Genomic DNA, 18,016 nt, shown 5'->3' with positions numbered 1-18,016 from the left:
TTTTGTTTCCTCATTAGATGTGAGTTCTTTGAGGACTGGGGTTCTTTTTGCTTTTTCTTTATATCCCATGTAATTAGCACAATGTCAGACACTAGTAGGCGCTTAATTGTAAACTACTGACTGATGACTCATTTGGCTTTAGATCCAGGAACATCTATTTATGAATATAACTGGATGAGACCCTTTATGTTTGTGTCTGTGTGTATCTAAAAGAAGTAGTTATTTGTTGTATCTCTTGAGTGTACAACCCATTAATTATTTATTCTACATACAAAAGGTACAAACTATGGAAGTAGTTATGAAGATTCTGAAAGTCAGGTAAAGATGTGTTATTTTGATTAAGGTATATCTTCTCCCTTGTCCAATGGTTGTTGCTGTAATGAGATAGGAGAAAAACAACTATATTTCTTGCATTCTGCTCTTGTTACACACCAGCTGCAGAGTCCATTATGGGCCGCTGAGGGATTTTTAGATAGGGACACATCATAGATATATTCCCAAGGTCAATTATGGTGTATAGTCTTTATTTTGAGCATAGGGACATGATCATCCAGACATTGTCACAAACATTTACAACTGTATGTATGGTATCATCAGTGTAAATAGATACTTTAATGATACATAGCACAAATGATCTATTGGATGCCTGTCCAGCATGTTTTTCAGTCATGTTTTCCCTTTAGTTAACTCTGTGGAGTCTATCCAATGTGCAGGGAGTTGCCATCATGTTCTCATGATATTTCAAGGATGCCAATGGAACATATAAGTTGTTAATCAGTTATTATCTCTTCTTCTTGCTATGCATTTCTCTAATGACATTTTTGCATAACTTCATTGATTTTTATTTGTAATATGTTTTATTTGTAAAATGATTCAGTCAGAACTTATTAAGCACTTACTATGTGCTTCTGTTAAACTATGTAAAACTATGTTCAAAAATTATGCTCAAAACTACTGTATCCTTCTCCACTGACCTTTGAGTAATTCTCAAATTCAGTAGCCCAAATTCAGAACATTATCATGGAAGAGCTCTAACCCAGACTTCATAATAAAGGATTCCTTAGAGAATGGAGTCCTCTTTGAACTTCTACTTGTGGACAAAATTATCCTGATTGCATCAAGCCTTGGTAAATTCCTAGAAAAATTAAATAGGTGCATAATGATTATTGTCCCTATTATAATATGCAATTAAATTGATAATTCTTAGAATTCATCTATCAGTGAGTATGTGTGGGAAAGAGATCTATACTCATATTTATAGCTATGGCTGTATATGACATGTGCTGGGGTCCAGAACTGAAGAAGAGAGGACTGAGTTGGAATATCTTTAGGAACTTGTTCATAATTTTAATGACACCAAGCTTCTTCTTAAAAGGTCCATATAGCTCAAGAGAAATATACTTTTGGTGATATATTAGGGTTGTGAATCATGGCATATTATACTGAAGCTGAGGACTTTCAGGACAGTTGGGTCTTCATAAGTAGCATATTAGATGCTCAATTTATATTGCTCAGATAAACTTTACACTGCATTGATTTGAATGAATGGAACAGAGGGTGAAAGAAATGGCACAAAGATGAATTTAACTACTTTGAATAGAAAAAAATTGACTGTTCAATGATAAAATAGAGATTTTAATTTTGATTCAGAGGTGAGATAGCTATTCAAATAGCTAATATTTAGGCACCTGTAATTTTTGATTTGCCATGATTTGCTATCATTTAGCAAACTTATTAATGAAAAAGTTCTACCCAGGTTGGATCAATTATTTTTCCATCAGTTTTCAGAACCACTATCATAAGTGAAAAAGATAAACAAACCACAAACATCTGTAAGGGAGAGGCATTAAGAGCATAGGGAGAATGGAACTGGCTGTGGGCCCAATACAACTTTCCCTTTCTTTCTACTGGATCATCTCCCAAACCACCCTAAATAGACAAACTGACATATGGCAAGCTTGGCAGTCATGGGAGAAATGAACCATATCCAGCTGTGCATATCTGGCAGTCTGGTATTTTACCTAGGGTTTTGGGAGAGCTGGACAGCGGCCACACTTTGGAAATATTTAACCATAGAAAGTTAAGCACTATCCCAGGCTTCTGGCACAAACCCTTTCAAAATATCCCAAGGGGAAGGGAAATATGGTATTTATAAAGAAGACATAGATACTCTCTCTCTAGCCTAGGGAAACTCACAATTCAGGGCAGATAAGGCAGAAAATATACTCACTTTTTTTTTTCTTTGATTACCTCTGGACCATCAGTAGTATGGGGTTCATTTGGCATTTTGGCTGATCATTTAAAAAAAAAGTCCTCATGATACTTTTCTAGAAACTTTAAAACAGAAGGTGGCTCAGGCATTGGTGTTTTATGCTCATTCGTAAAAATTAGAAAACATTTAAAATACAGCCAACATAAAGTAAAAATAGTTGGCAACAATAGATGTAAGATGTGTACAACAAAAATAACCTAAAAAAGTCAAGTTGCCTTTAAATATATAATCCATAGGCTATTAGGAAATCTAAACATAATTTGAAATGCCTAAAAATACTGTCCCTTTTTTATGGAAGTGCCAGGGATGAAACTGACTGGCTTTTCATCTCTATCATCAAAACTCTGGAGGGGAAAAAAAGATAGATAAGACAACTGCTAGTTCCTCTCTGACAATACATGCCCAGCTGGTTGTTTGAAAATTGTCTTGATATAAAAAAATATTTAATTAATTGACTCTTTGAGAAGTTGCTTGAAATAACTGAGGAAAGTATAAAGGAAAAACAATGTAATGAAGAGAGACCTGATCTCTAAGTTAAGAACACCAGCCTTGCAGGACTGCCTCAGACCTATTTTTGCTGTGAGTGATCTAGCAAGTCACTTGACCTTTTAGTGCTCAAGGAAATTAAGACTATATATTGCTGAATCATTGCAGATCTGCATGCATAGAAGGAATTTCCTTATTGGGAATTCCTTACACCAATTAAATCACATATTTGCTTTTCCTGCCATATGACATTATATCTAGAGAGCTGAAAAGCAAAAAGATTTGAGTTCAAATTCTAGTGGTACTGGCTAAGAGATTAGTCAATCAGTAAAACAGGTTAAGTTCAGAAGACAAAATAGTCATTATCTACAGTAATCCAGTGTTTAACAAACCCAAAGATCCTAGCTTTTGGGATAAAAACTAACTATTTGACAAAAACTGCCAGGAAAATTGGAAACTAGTATAGCAGAAACTAGGCACTGACCCACACCTAACACCATACCAAGATAAAGTCGAAATGGGTTCATGATTTAAACATAGAGTGATATAATAAGTAGATTAGAACAACAGATAATAGTTTACCTCTCAGATCTGTGGATAAGAAAGGAATTTGTGGCTAAAAAAGGAATATAGTTTATTATTGAACACAAAATAATTTTGATTATATTAAGTTAAAAAGTTTTTGTACAATCAAAAATAATACAGACAAGATCAGAAGGGAAGCAACAAATTGGGAAATATTTTTACATTCAAATGTTCTGATAAAAGCCTCATTTTTAAAAATATATAGAGAAATGACTCAAATTTATGACTTCAAGCTATTCTTCAATTGATAGATCATCAAATGATATGAATAGACAATTTTCAGATGAAGAAATTAAAACCTTTTCTAGTCATATGAAAAGATGGTCTAAATCATTATTAATCAAGGAAATGCAAATTAAGATAATTATGTAGTACCACTATACAACTCTCAGATTGGCTAAGATGATAGGATAAGATAATGACAAAAGATGGAGGGGATGTGGGAAAACTGGGACACTGATACATTGTTGGTAGAATTGTGAATGCATCCAACTGTTCTGGAGAGCAATTTGGAACTATCCCTGAAAGAGTTATCAAACTGTGCATACCCTTTGACTCAGCTGTGTCTCTATTGGGCTTATATTCCAAAGAGATCTTAAAGGAAGGAAAGGGACCCACATGAGCAGAAATGTTTGTAGAAGCCCTTTTGGGGTGTGGCTAGAAACTGAAACCTAAGTGGATGCCCATCAGTTGGAGAATGGCTGAGTAAATTGTGGTATATGAATGTTATGGAATATTATTGTTCTATAAGTAATGACCAGTAGGATGATTTCAGGAAGGCCTGGAGAGACTTACATGAACTGATGCTGAATGAAATGATCAGAACCAGGAGATCATTGTACACAGCAACAACAATATTATATGACGATCAATTCTGATAAACATGGCTCTTCCCAACAACGAGAGGTTTGAGGCCAGTTTCAATGATCTTATGATGAAGAGAGCCATCTACACCAGAGAGAGGAATTGAGTGTGGATCACAACATAGCATTTTCACTCTTTTTGTTGTTGTTTGTTTGCTTACATTTTATTTTCTTTCTCATTTTTTCCTTTTTGATTTGATTTTTTTTGGTATAGCAAGATAATTGTATAAATATATATGCATATACTGAATTTAAAATATATTTTTACCATGTTTAACATATATTGGATTACTTGCCATTTAGGGAAGAGGGTGAAGGGAAGATGGGGAAAAGTTAGAACACAATGTTTTGCAAGGGTTAATGTTGAAAAATTATCCATGAATATGTTTCAAAAATTAAAAAGCTTTAGTAAAAAAAGAAAAAATATTTCTCTGTGCCTTATATGTAACATCATGGCAATATTTGTACCTACCTTGTGAGACTATTATGAGGATCAGTCAATCAAGTCATACAATCAGTAAGCATTTCTTATGCAGTTATTCTCTGCCAGGTGCTGTGCTAAGCACTGAAGTTACAAAGAAAGACAAAAAATGGTTCCTGCTCTTAAGAGTTCCCAGGTTAATGGGGACATAGCATTTAAGTGCTATGTACAAACAAATTTGTATGGAGAAAATAAAAAAAATAGCATATGTGAAATGCATGGCAAACTTTAATTCACTAAACAAATGCATGCTCAGTGCTTAGCACAATTTCTGGAAGATTTGTTGTTCTTATTGTTGTTCAGTCATTTTCAATCATGTCTGACTGTGATCACATTTGGGGTTTTCTTGACAAAGACACTGGAGCAGTTTGCCATTTCTTTCTCCAGTTTATTTTAGAGATGAGGAAGGGTTAAGTGACTTGCCCATGGTAACACAGCTAGTAAATGTCTGAGACCATATTTGAACTCACAAAGATAAATCTCTCTCACTACAAGCTTGGTCCTCTATCCATTTAGCTGCCAAGATACCCTAAAAACACAGTAGGTACTTAATAAATGCTTGTTGACATGAGCTGACTTGGTTGGTCTTAACTTGATTCACCTTGACTATAATTATAAATGAGAAATACTAATTTTTTTTTCAGATTGGCATTTTGATGGATTTGTAATTTGTCCATTGTAGATATTTTCTCCAGTGACACAGATCATCACTTCATGTTTTCTAATGCCTAATCCATTTTTCCCATAAGTCCTCCATAGCAGATCTAATGTATTATAAATTTCTCTTGTTCTTTTAGTACTTTAGTGATAATAGAGTATCATTCAGGTTGTTCATCTGTTATTTCATCTATTACCTTGTTTTGGTCAACCACATCCTTTTAAATATCTTTTATTTCACTTCTTGTGCAGATCCCCCCTGAAACAATTTTTACTCCACATATGTCTCTCATGAATCAATTGCTCCTTTAAATTATTTAAGAGTTTTAATTCATCCCTGGGAATTTATTGTAATCAAGGAGTTTGTAGTGGCAAACAACATAGGATAACGGAAAACATTACAATTTCCCAAATATAACGCAGGTCTCTTGTGTACTATTCAATTGTATCCCAACTTATTATCCATCCATCCATCCAAAATAGTGGCTACTCAAAATTGAAAGGCAGGATAATGTAATAGATTTGGAATCAGAGCACCTGATTTGAATCCCCAGCTTTGTTAAATCCTAGTTATCCTCTAAGCAGGGGTCCTCAAACTGTGGCCTGCGGGCCAGATGCGGCAGCTGAGGACAATTATCCCTCTTACCCAGGGCTATGACATTTCTTTCTTTAAAGGCCCACAAAATAAAGTTTTTGTTTTTACTATAGTCCCGCCCTCCAACAGTCTGAAGAGCAGTGAACTGGCCCCCTATTTAAAAAGCTTGAGGACCCCTGCAAAGCATAGAAAAACAAAATGACTTGCCTATGGTTGTACAGCTGATAAATGTACCCAAATTTTTCTGTTTCAAATCTGATCCCCTTTTATTTTAATGGTTCCTGAAAGTACTAGGCAGATAGGTAGCACAGTGGATACAGTACTAGACTGGGAGTTAGGAAAACTCAACTTCCTGAATTAAAATCTGGCCTCAGACACTCCCTAGCTTTGTAATACTTAACCTTTTTTTACTCAGATCCTCATCTGCAAAATGAGCTGAGGAAGGAAATAGTGAACCACTCCAGTTTTTGCCAAGAAAATTCCAAATAGAATCATGAAGAAAGAAATATAACCAATTAACAACAACAGAGTACTGAACCATGGTATCAAGGGAAGTTTGTCTAAAACTTAAAGAATTAAGTCAAAAAGGCATAAATGAATATTGCAATTGTCTGTACTTAAAATACACATATATAGTATAATATATGCATATGTTAACCAACAAGGTTTGGTATCTGCCCATTATATGCCAAGAAATGTGTTAGGCACTAGACATATGAAGATGAAAATAAAACTGATAAAACAACAATTTGTGACTTTTATTTTAAGATTTAATGGATTTATGTATCCAGGAAATACTATCTGCCATTTCTGAATGTTCATGTTCTCCAACTTTTCTTAAATAGAAAATGGTATAAGGTTGCTCAAATGATAGATACTCATTGTCATTCATGCTGGCAACATCTTCCCTTAGGATGGCAATTGAGAACAAGCTCAAACTAATAAAATTCAGAAAGGCAGTGCCAGATTAAAATGATATCACTTCATCATTGCTAATCAAGCTACAGAAGGAATGCAAAGCTCAGACAAAGTAGGTATGTTGAATCAAAAGACTGTCCTTCTGAAAAACTAGGAATGAACTCTTTCTTCTATCCCCTCCCAAGTACTTCTTTCATCCTAAATATCATTATGGTTGAAATTTCATTCTGCTTTTGCTGATCTGCTCTTGCTCAATTCCCCTATTCTAGGGTATCTAATTTTAAACCTTTAGTGATTTCTCTTATGTGAGTTAAAGTTCATCACAATTAAGAGCTTCCATTTTATACATTACTGATTTATTTTGTTATAGTCCTTCCAAGTCCCATAACTGCTGACATAGATAGATATAACTAAAAACATTCTGCTTACCTTTTTGGCCACTGAAAGCCATGAAATAAACAAAATACACTATGACTTACTTCCATTTTTTTCTCTAATAATAGACATTCAACAACAGAAAAGGGGGCAAAGAATTCCAAGTGATATCAGAATTTTTAGGTTGCCTACAAATCTTAGTTCAACTGTCACTTCTACATGTGAGTCCCTTGTCCAATGTGCAATGAATAGATATTATTAGAAGAACTGGATTGTATCATTCTTATCCATCTCATAATAAATTAAGTCAGAAAAATTACAGATAAATAGTAGAATGGTTCATTAATTCTCTTAGGAGAGTTCAGATACATAGTTGGTAGATTTGGCTCTGCTATATATCCAAAAGCAACAAGAAACATCATCCCACAGTCAGTTCCTCAACCTACTCACTTCCTATCATCTATTTCTTAATGTCATTTCAATTGCAGTCATACAAAATGATGGTCATGTCTTTTATCTTACAATTCACAAATTCAATGGGGGTACTCCTGTAATAAGCTGTGCAACCAATAAGTCACCACAAAGTTACACAAGAGAATCAGAGAAATATCATTATGAATTAAATGAAAAGAAGGCAGGCTAATTCAAGGGGTAATCAATGAACAGCCTGTTTGAGGTCTTCTTGAAGAAGTTTTCAAGAATTTGGAGGGATCCCCTCATGAAAGGTTTGTGAGAGAACATGGGCAAAAGTAAACAGGAGGAAAATCATGGATTGGTTTCAATCTACCATTTGCTAGAAATCCCCACAATGATGAGATCACATTTATGCACAGTTGTTTTAAAGTGTGAGTAGAGAGCCTGACGCTTGTCTTTGATAAATGAGGATCTCCAAATACTTTTATAAACTAACTTCAAAGCTCTAAGGTAAAGAATTGTATAGTAAAGGCTCTGTAATTTTAAATAACAAATCTTAAGAAGTAGGCTTGTTTGACTTATGTGTCTGAATTACAGGCTGTTTTAAAAGAAATATAACTTTTTTTTTTGTTTTCAAGTATCATACATATCCCAAATCAGACCATGAAAATGTCTAAGAAATAAAAAGTTTAGCTTACGTAAAACCTACATTACATAGTAGCACATTATAATCATTAAAATCCTTGAATAAACAAGAAGTAAAAAAACAAAAACAAAAATTAAAGGCATTCCCAATCTTGAACTTTTCATTTGAAAGACTTCTATTAGCCCATAGTCTTCTGATGCATATGTCTTTACACTTGCAAACAACTTATATTGAACTATTTAGTAACCAAAATAAGTTTCTGATTGATCCTATTCTCTAAATTAATGGGTAAATACCAGGTCTTAATATATGTGGAACTGAATTAAATTGAGGTAAATGAAATATTAGTGACTTGACCAGATTCACTTAAATAGATATTCTATAACCAATATGCTGTTCTTTGACCACACAAAAATGAAAGTAGTTTTATATAGTAGCTAGAACTCCAGCATTAGAGTAAAGAATTGGATTTAAAGCCTACATTCAAACAAAATTAGGTATGTATGATCATGGTTATCTCTCATTGCTTGGGGTAATTTATATACTCCATTCTCTTTTCACTCCACTCTGCATTGCATTATATTGGATGTTATATTTCCAGAATTACCAAAACAATTGATTCTATGAATTTGAGTTTAAAAATGGGCTTCAAATATTTAAAAACATGATGGTATAGTGGAAAGAACTTTGGATCTGGAATCCAAAGATGTGGGTTTATATCCTGGCTCTGCAATTTACTACATGTAAGGGGAAGAATTAGCCCCACTCAAGAGGTACTGGTTTTAATTGATGCTACTTTTTTTTTTCTTGCTAAAGAACAGGAGAGTTAATCATGTTGTTTTACTCATTTCTCCCCCTGAATTTGGCAGTAATTACCTTTCTCAATGAGTGATGTTGTGGTGAATCAATGCTCATTCTAGGAAGGAGAAAGAAAAACACATACACATAAAACATAGATCCAAGTGATTTGCTGAAGGATATTCTGTATATGCAACTCAGCTTTCATGAGGGCTGATGATGAGGGATACAGAAAATATCTGGGTTGATGGGGATCAGAGCAGGTAAAGAGACTTAAGAGTAATAGTAGCTCTAAAATTTGACTTTCATATAGAAAAGTATCCATCTTTATGGAAAGTGAAGAATGTTCCCTTACTTCCTAGGAGTCCCAGAGCAGTAAGTAGTGAAAAAGAAAAATATTCTGTCTTATCTCCACTCCAAGTACTATGCTGTAGGATATCTGGGAATTATAATTAGTTGAGGGGACAAGGAGGGAGACAGAAAAAATGAGGAGAAAATCTGACTGAACCCAGTGCTGAGGTGGGCCTGTTTCTCATAGGATTGGAGACCTTGTGTCTGACAACCTTGATTAGACTGTGAAAAACTCTACACAGGTGGTCATGAGTTTATACAAAGACCAAATGTGCAAAAGTTTGCTCTTGGTCTGAATTTCTGATTTAACTCTTAACTCTCCTGAACCAGCAGTCTCTACCCTTTAAAATGTAAGTGCTGCGAATAGATGCCCATTCATTCAGGTTTGTGCTTTTTAGTTTTGTTTTGTTTACCACTTCATATATTAAAAAATTTTAGCTCTATGAGATGTGCAAGTAGAGAATTGCCCATGACTAGATTAGGCCCATCACAGCTAATCAATTAACCTCTGTGGGTCTCATTTCCTAATCTATAAAATGAGGGATTTAGACTACATGACATATGAAGTCCTTTCTCATGCTAAATCCAGGAACTTATGATCCCATGGCTATTACATTACATAGCCTTTAAAACAGAGTCTCTTTTTAAATACATCATCTCTGCAAATGCCCAAAATGATCCTACAAACTGAGAGGCAGCTGAGCTCCTCTCTACATCCATCAGAAAAAAGCCTAAAATAATTAATGAATATGATCAAGGAGTGAGTTAAAAACAACAGAATGACAGCCATCACCTCCACCTCTCTATACAGTCTGGCTGAGACACAATGTGCTCAACAATTTTTTTCCTGATAGACCTGCCAACCGGCAAGGATTAGGACCAGCCCTAGACTAAACAGTGAAAAAGCACACACAGAGATTCATAGTCTGTGTTTGAAGGAACGTGAAACCCCATTGAACAGAAAAGAATGAATCCTCATCCATTCAGATTGTTGCTAGCTCCCATGTGGGAAATCACAGAAGTTGGGAGAAGGTTTGGCAACAGCACATGTGAAGGATGACAAGAAAGAAGAGCTGAACTTGCTTAAACATTTAAAGACATCAGTGTTATCTGGGCTGAGCCAGGAGTGTGCCTTGCCAGCTATTTTCAAAACAGAGTGCTGACCTAGAAAATGAAGCGCTTAATATCTCCTGGCAAACAAATCCTTCCATAATCAGAAAATAATAGCAGCTTAGGAGGAACTTTAACTTTTCCCAATTACCATGAGGATGATCTTAATTATTATCATATCGTTGGCTAGCATTTATTACACGCCAGCGCGCAAAATGTCATAAAGGACAAGATTTCCACTATTCAGAAACTAAAATTCTAATAAAAAGATAAAAGGAACAGATGCTGACACAGTAGGACACAATGTTGTTGGACCAATACTTATATGCCTTCTTTTACTTTTGCTATTCACTGGGTTTGGTGCAATAGATAGGATAAAAATACAAATACAAATACAAAAGGATAGAGGAGGAAAAATGACTAAAGGAGTTAAAGAAGGAAAATGTGAGCTTTCGTTCAAATGACAATTAAGAAATAAAGATGCTATGTACTGAAAATGCAAAATTTTTTAAAAATGGCAGTCTCTCTGCCCTCAAGAAATTTATCTTAAAAAAGAGTTGTAAGATTTAAATGTGACAATGTGAGTTTTTCATAGGTTTATAGATTTAGAGGTGTAAGGAATTTTAAGGGTCATATTGTCCAATATTCTCCTTTTATGAATAAAAATGTCAAGGTTCAGTGATATTATGACTTGCCCAATCTTACAGTGAATAAATGGCCTAATCACAATTTGAACCCACGACCTTTCATATCATGTTTCTTTTCATTTATAGCACAAGATGTCAATAAGAAATGATTAAATAAATGCTGAGTAATGATGTGTACTGAGACAATTTGAACTAAGATACAGAAGAAGCAAGAGAGCATCGTGGACTGGAGTGGTTAGGAAAAAAATTTATGGAGGGGGTATTATTTGAGTCCCTCTTGGAAGGATAAGCAAAATAGAAAATACAGAAGTGGAATGTTCAATATAGGAAGGAGGGAGTCATTGGAAATAAGAGTATAGAGGCAAAAATATATATGGTGATTTGAAAGGAATAATGATTATACCAATCTGTGTACCATTTGGAGAATTCATACAGAAGAATTTGGAGAAATAAGTCTGGAAAGGAAATAGTGAATCACCATGATTGCCAAGTGATGGAGCTCATACAGTTTGATAGCATCAGAGGTGAAACTGAAAGTTAAGTCTACTGGTACTGAGTCCAATGTTCTTTACATGACATGATATGATAGAAATGGTATAGTATTCTATATTGAAAATTATAGCATAAATAAAGGAATCATCTAAAGAATGTGCATTAATTAAAATTAGTAGGTTAATGAAAAAGACTAGCTACACAAGAATGTGAAACTACTTTACTTAAACTTCATTGGCTAAACCAATGAATAGAAATTACTTGGAAAATAACTCTATGAACTAAGAACTACCAGAAAAACTAGAAAGCAGCTTGGTAGAAATAAGGTTTGGATCAGCTTCTTATACTTGATATCCCAAAAAGCTCAAAGTAAATATATAACTTGAATGAATATAAAAGGTTATGCGGTTTAATAAAAAAATACTCCTCTAACCTTCAATTATCTCATCTATACAATAAAAATGTTTTCTACTTCTAAATCCTATGATTCTATGGTTAGGAGATTACATTAGAATTAGTATAACCTTCATATATAAGTATATAAGCGCTTAAAATGTACTAAATAATATCCTCAATTTTATAAATGAGAAAATAGATGTTCAAAGAGGCTGTGACTTGCTCAAGATTATACAGATAATAAATACACAGTCAGAATTTGAGCTTAAGATTCTGCCTCTAAATGCATATTGCATTGACAGACAGTTCAGTGACATCAACATGCTTGCTGTTCACAGAATAAGAAAATTCATCTTGTCAAAGTATATGACTAGACAGTTTTTAGAAGAAAATCAAGTTATCTTTAATCATATTTTTAAAAATGTTTCAAATAACTATTGATTAGAGAAACAGATTAAAACAACTCATCATATCTCATATATCTCATATTGGCTAAAATAACAGAAAAGGAAAATGACAAATGCTGAGAGAATGTGGAAGAAGAAGGGACACAAATGAAGAGAAGAGACTGAAATGAACTGTTGTGAACTGGTGCAACAATTCTGAAAAACAGTTTGAAACTGTGCTCAAAGAATTATAAAACTATAAATGCCCTTTGATCCAGCAATACTACCACAAAATCTGTGGACCAAAGAGATTTTTTTAAAAAGGAAAAGAACTTATATATACAACAATATTTATAGCAGCTTTTTTGGGCAGAGAATTGGGAATTAGGGGGATGTTTATCAATTGGAGAATGGCAGAACAAGTTGTTGTATGATAGTGATGTAAAACTATTGTACTGTAAGAAATGACAAACAGGATGGTTTCAGAAAAACCTGGGAAGATTTTTTATGAACTGATGTAAACTGAAATAAGCAGAATCAGAACATTGTACACAGTAACAGCAATATTATAACAATGATCAACTGTGAAGGATCTAGTTATTCTGATAAATATAATCATCTCAGTCAATTCTGAAGGACTCATGATGAAAAATGTTATCTATCTCCAGAGAGAGAATTGATGAAGGCCAAGTACAGACTGAAGCATAATTTTCCACTTAATTTTCTTGCTTCCTTTTTTGCAAAATGTATAACATTGAAATATACTTTGCAAAATTTAACATGTATAATCAATATGATATAGATTTCCTTTTCAATAGGTAAGGTAGCGCTAGGAAGGAGGGAAGAAATTCAGAAGTAATTTTTTAAAATATTAAAAATAAATAACATTTTTAAAAGATCTCTCTCCCAATTCTTGGGATTTTCTTTGGATAACTTTATATCTGGAATAATCTTTCTCCTCATTTTAGTTTCCTAGCTTCCATGGCTTTCTTCACATAAATCTTAACTTCAGCTAATCTCTAACTTCTACAGAAAGCTTTTCTAGTGCACTAGTGCAAAATCTATTGAATATGCTCCCTTCTTTCCTCTGTCACAAGCACCATTCTAGTTCAGGAACTCATCACTTCATGCCTGGGACTATTGTAATAACAGATGATAGGTCTGCCTGCATCAATCAAGTCTCTTCTCACTCCAGGCCATCCCTTTTCAGTCACTACAATGATTTTCCTAATGTGCAGTCCCAATTATGTCACACTCCTACCTAATAAACTTCAGTACTTCCTATTGCCTACAGGATCAAATACAAAAATGCTCTGTTTGGCACTCAAAGCTCTTCATTAACTAGCCCCCTCCTACCTTTCCTGTCTTCTTACACCTTACTACCAGACATATATTCTTTGATCCAGTGGCACTGGCTTTCTGGCTGTTCTATACAACAAAACACTTCATTTCTCATTTCCAAGTAATTTCTCTAGTTGTCCCTCATGCCTGGAATTTCCTCCTTCCTTCCTCTCATTTACTGATCTTCCTGGCTTCCTTTAAATCCCTGATTAAAATCCTATCTTTTACTTCTTCAATTCTTATTAATTTTAGTGCTTTCCTTCTGTTAATTATTTCCTAAATGCTGTATGTATATATATATATATATATATATATATATATATATATATATATGTTTGCATTTTGTTTCTTCCCCTTAGATTGTAAGTTTTGTGAGGGCAGGGACTGTCTTTGCCTTGTATTTTTATCCCCAGTGTTTGGTACAATGCTTTCACATCATAAGCACTTCATACATGTTTAATAATAGATTAATAATGCATTATCTCTCTTACTTATATTGTATATATCTTGTTTCTATATTGTCATTTGTATATTGTTTCCCTCATTAGACTATGAGATGCTTGAGAAGAGAGATAATCTTTTCCCATTCTTTGTATCTTTAATGCTTAGCCAGAATAGAGTGCTCAATAAATTGGTTAACTGATTGTTGAATTTGTTCTAATTTGAATCAAAACTACTGTTATGTGTATTTATTCATTTAAACAGGGGCAAATCACAGAAATCAACTGATCTAAATGAGCTGGGCTAATTTTCTCCATTTATTGGAAAAGTTGCCCTAAAGTGAAATAAGATAATACATGAAGAACTGTATTGTAACGGATAAAGATAGGATAAAAGTAAATGGATAAAGGAAAGAATCATAGGATTTAGAAGTAGAAAGGTAAGTAACAGATAAAAGTCAGGAAAAGGCAGTGTTAAAGTCCTTCTTCTGACTCATTCTACTTGTATTGCCATGGATAAATGATTCCAATTATTGGTGCTAAGGTACATTAGAACTATTGTGGAGGGTCATTCAGTGTTAGTTTGAGAGTTAGAAGACTTTGATTTAAGTCATACTTTGACACCTGTGTGATATTGGACAATTATTTGACTACTCTGGGTGACAGCTTTATTTTATAGGTAGTGATACATATTAGAAAGAAGGTTGGATTGGGAATCTTAGGTACTAGGTTCAAATTCACAGCTCTCATGCTTAAACCCTGTACAACCTTGAAGAAATTTCTTCACCTATCTGACATTGTTTCCTTATCAGTTAAATAAAAAATATCACTTGATCAGTGATATCAAATTCAAATAGAAATGGATGGCCACTATCCACATATTAGTTTAGAAAACAACCAATTTTCATTATCAATATTGTATTTTTATTTGTTTTCATTAAATCGATTAGTTCTGGACATGCTCAGGAATTTTGAGGGTCACATGAAGCTATGAGTTTGATAATTTTGTACTTGATGTCCTTTAAAATCCATTCTTGATTTAATTCCATGGTTTTTGTTTTTCATCAATTTCAATTCTGTCTGACTTCTCACAGTTCCATTTAGGGTTTTCTTGGAAGAGATACTGGAGTAGCTTGCCATTTCCTTCTCCACTCGTTTTACAGATGAAGAACTCGGGCAAAGAGTTAAATGGCTTGCCACAGTCACATAGCTAATAAATATCTGAGGCTAGACTTGAACTCAGAAAGATGAGTCTTTCTGACTTCAGGCTGGATACTCTTTTCCACTGAGACACCTCACTACCCAAAATTCCTGAGTAATAGCAAAATATTCATTTGCATAACTGAAGGGAGTTTCTACACTTGCTCCTTACAGTAATAAAATCACAGATTTAGACCTGCCTTATCCTACCCAAGTCCCCAAATGACAGGATATAATTATTTTCCTGAAAATTTGTCTTCTCCAGAAATTATCTACACTTTAAAGGCATTTTGGGGTTATAAACATTATAAAATTCTAGTTAACATCTATGGTCCTTCATATTGTTTAATTACAAACAAAATAAAAGTTGCTCAGTTAAAGCTATATACTGAATCCAGATGTGAACACCTCTGTTAAGTCTTCCACAGGCCAGCTTTTATAAGGTTATTCAAAGTTCTCTCTCTACTCACTACCTCTGGAACAAAGAAGCAATGAGACTCTGGTCCCTGAAGCTGGAACAGCTAAGAAAGGATCAGAAAGTAGCAACAGGTACTTTTAACTTTCCAACATCTAAAAAAATCCATTTTTCATTTTTGTTACCATTCTAACAGCTTATAAATACATACAACAGTTACCCCTGAGGTCAGGCATAGCCTGAGAGTTAATGACCAGCTGGGTGGAAAGCTCTTGGCTTTGATTCAAAATCTGGCTCCCCAAGCCAGTCATTAGCTGCCAGGAAATGCCTTCCTTATTAGTCATTATTGCTAGCGGGTTTCCTAATGATAGAGTGTTAATACTGTATGAAATGCTATAATTGTCATGCTGGATTAAGAGATCATTGGATTGCTTTGCTATCTTAGTTTGAAATAGACTGCAAAGCAACATTCTCATCAAAGTAGGGACTGAAAAAAGAAAAGCTTTATTTGCTATAACACTTTTCAATATTTGTACAGTATCAGGTTACACGACTAAGAGTTTGAGGAAATGAGTCAAGTATTGGCTAGCGTTTGTATAGAATCCAAGATTTTCATGAAGGATCAGCACATTTGTCTAGCCCTTTTCTCACCCCTGTTCTTACTGTTGTTCTAGTTGCTTTGAAAGATATAGAAGATTTGGGCCAGAGTTTACCCTCTATTTGGAAAAGTAATGAAACAAAGACTACCTTGCATTATGTATATAAGTATTTATATAATGAAATAATAAGATCACAGAGGTAGAGAGAGAAGAAATCTTCAAGGATATCTCCCATGGGGTCAGACTAAAATAACAGGGGCCACTAAACATTACATAAGGCTCCCTGTTGCTAATTTAGAAAACCATATATTAACATTTTCTATGTTCTATTGCATTTTTGTTTCTTTTGAGACATTTCCCAATTATATTTTATTCTAGTTCAAGGACATTTAGGAGTGTTGTGAGCAACATTTTAATGCTTTTGATCTATAACAAGCTCCTTACTTTAAGATGGAGGAAACTGAGACTCGGGAGGGATTAAGTTAATCACAGAAGTTGAAAAAGGCAGTTTTAGGATTTGAATCCAGGTCAAAAGACTATAAATTCACCATTCTTCTAATATTAACACACTGCCTCATCAAGTGCTCAATGAAATAAAATTAATGAAAATGCTCTTACTCACATCGTAGTTTTCCTTGGTCTTTTCTGACCCTAGACCACAGGAGTAGCAGGATATGTTTGAGTGCATATGAATATATGTACATTTGTATGCATATATGGAGTCCTGATCTGTGATTTCACTGGTTTGGAAAAACCCTAGTGAGGAAATTCTCACAAATCAGCAACTGTTCTGCAATTTATTCCTAGAGAGTTGTCTAGATCAGTGAGATACTGTTACTTGCCCAGCATCACACAGTATGTGCCAGAAGAAGAATCTGAATTTGGATGAATTTGGATGTGTGTGTGTATGTGTGTGTGTGTGTGTGTGTGAGAGAGAGAGAGAGCGAGAGCGAGAGAGAGAGAAAGAGAGAGAGAGAGAGAGAGACAGAGAGAGAGAGAGAGAATATAGTGAAAAGAGTTCCAGAATTAAGACTTCAAATCAAATCCCATCTCTGATACCAAATGATTATGTCATTGAAAGACAAGTCATTTAACCTCTTTGCTCTTGATTTTCACCTATAAAATTGGTAGGATAGTAGCTATAATCCTTTTTGCATCTAATTGGCATAAAGTGCTACAATTAGATTTAAGAAGATCTGAGTTTAAATCCAATCTCAAAGATTTACTAGCTACATGATCCTGGGCAGATCAAACACACTTCCTTTACCTGTTTTTCCAATGATAAAATCAGAATAATAATACTACCCACCTCTTAGAGCTGTTGGGAGGATATGATAAGATTATATTTGTAAAGTGGTTTGTAAACCTTGGAGCACTATATACATCATCATCATCCATTACTGTCATCACTATGACCATCATTGCCATCACCACTATCATCACTGTCACCATCATCATCATCATCATCATCATCATCACCATCATCATCATCTACCTCCAAGATTTCTGTGAGGCACAAAAAAGGATGTGGTTAACCTGAAAATGCTGC

This window comes from Sarcophilus harrisii, chromosome 4 (assembly GCF_902635505.1).
Source record: "Sarcophilus harrisii chromosome 4, mSarHar1.11, whole genome shotgun sequence".
Classification (NCBI taxonomy): domain Eukaryota; kingdom Metazoa; phylum Chordata; class Mammalia; order Dasyuromorphia; family Dasyuridae; genus Sarcophilus; species Sarcophilus harrisii.
Note: the sequence above shows the minus strand (reverse complement) of the source record.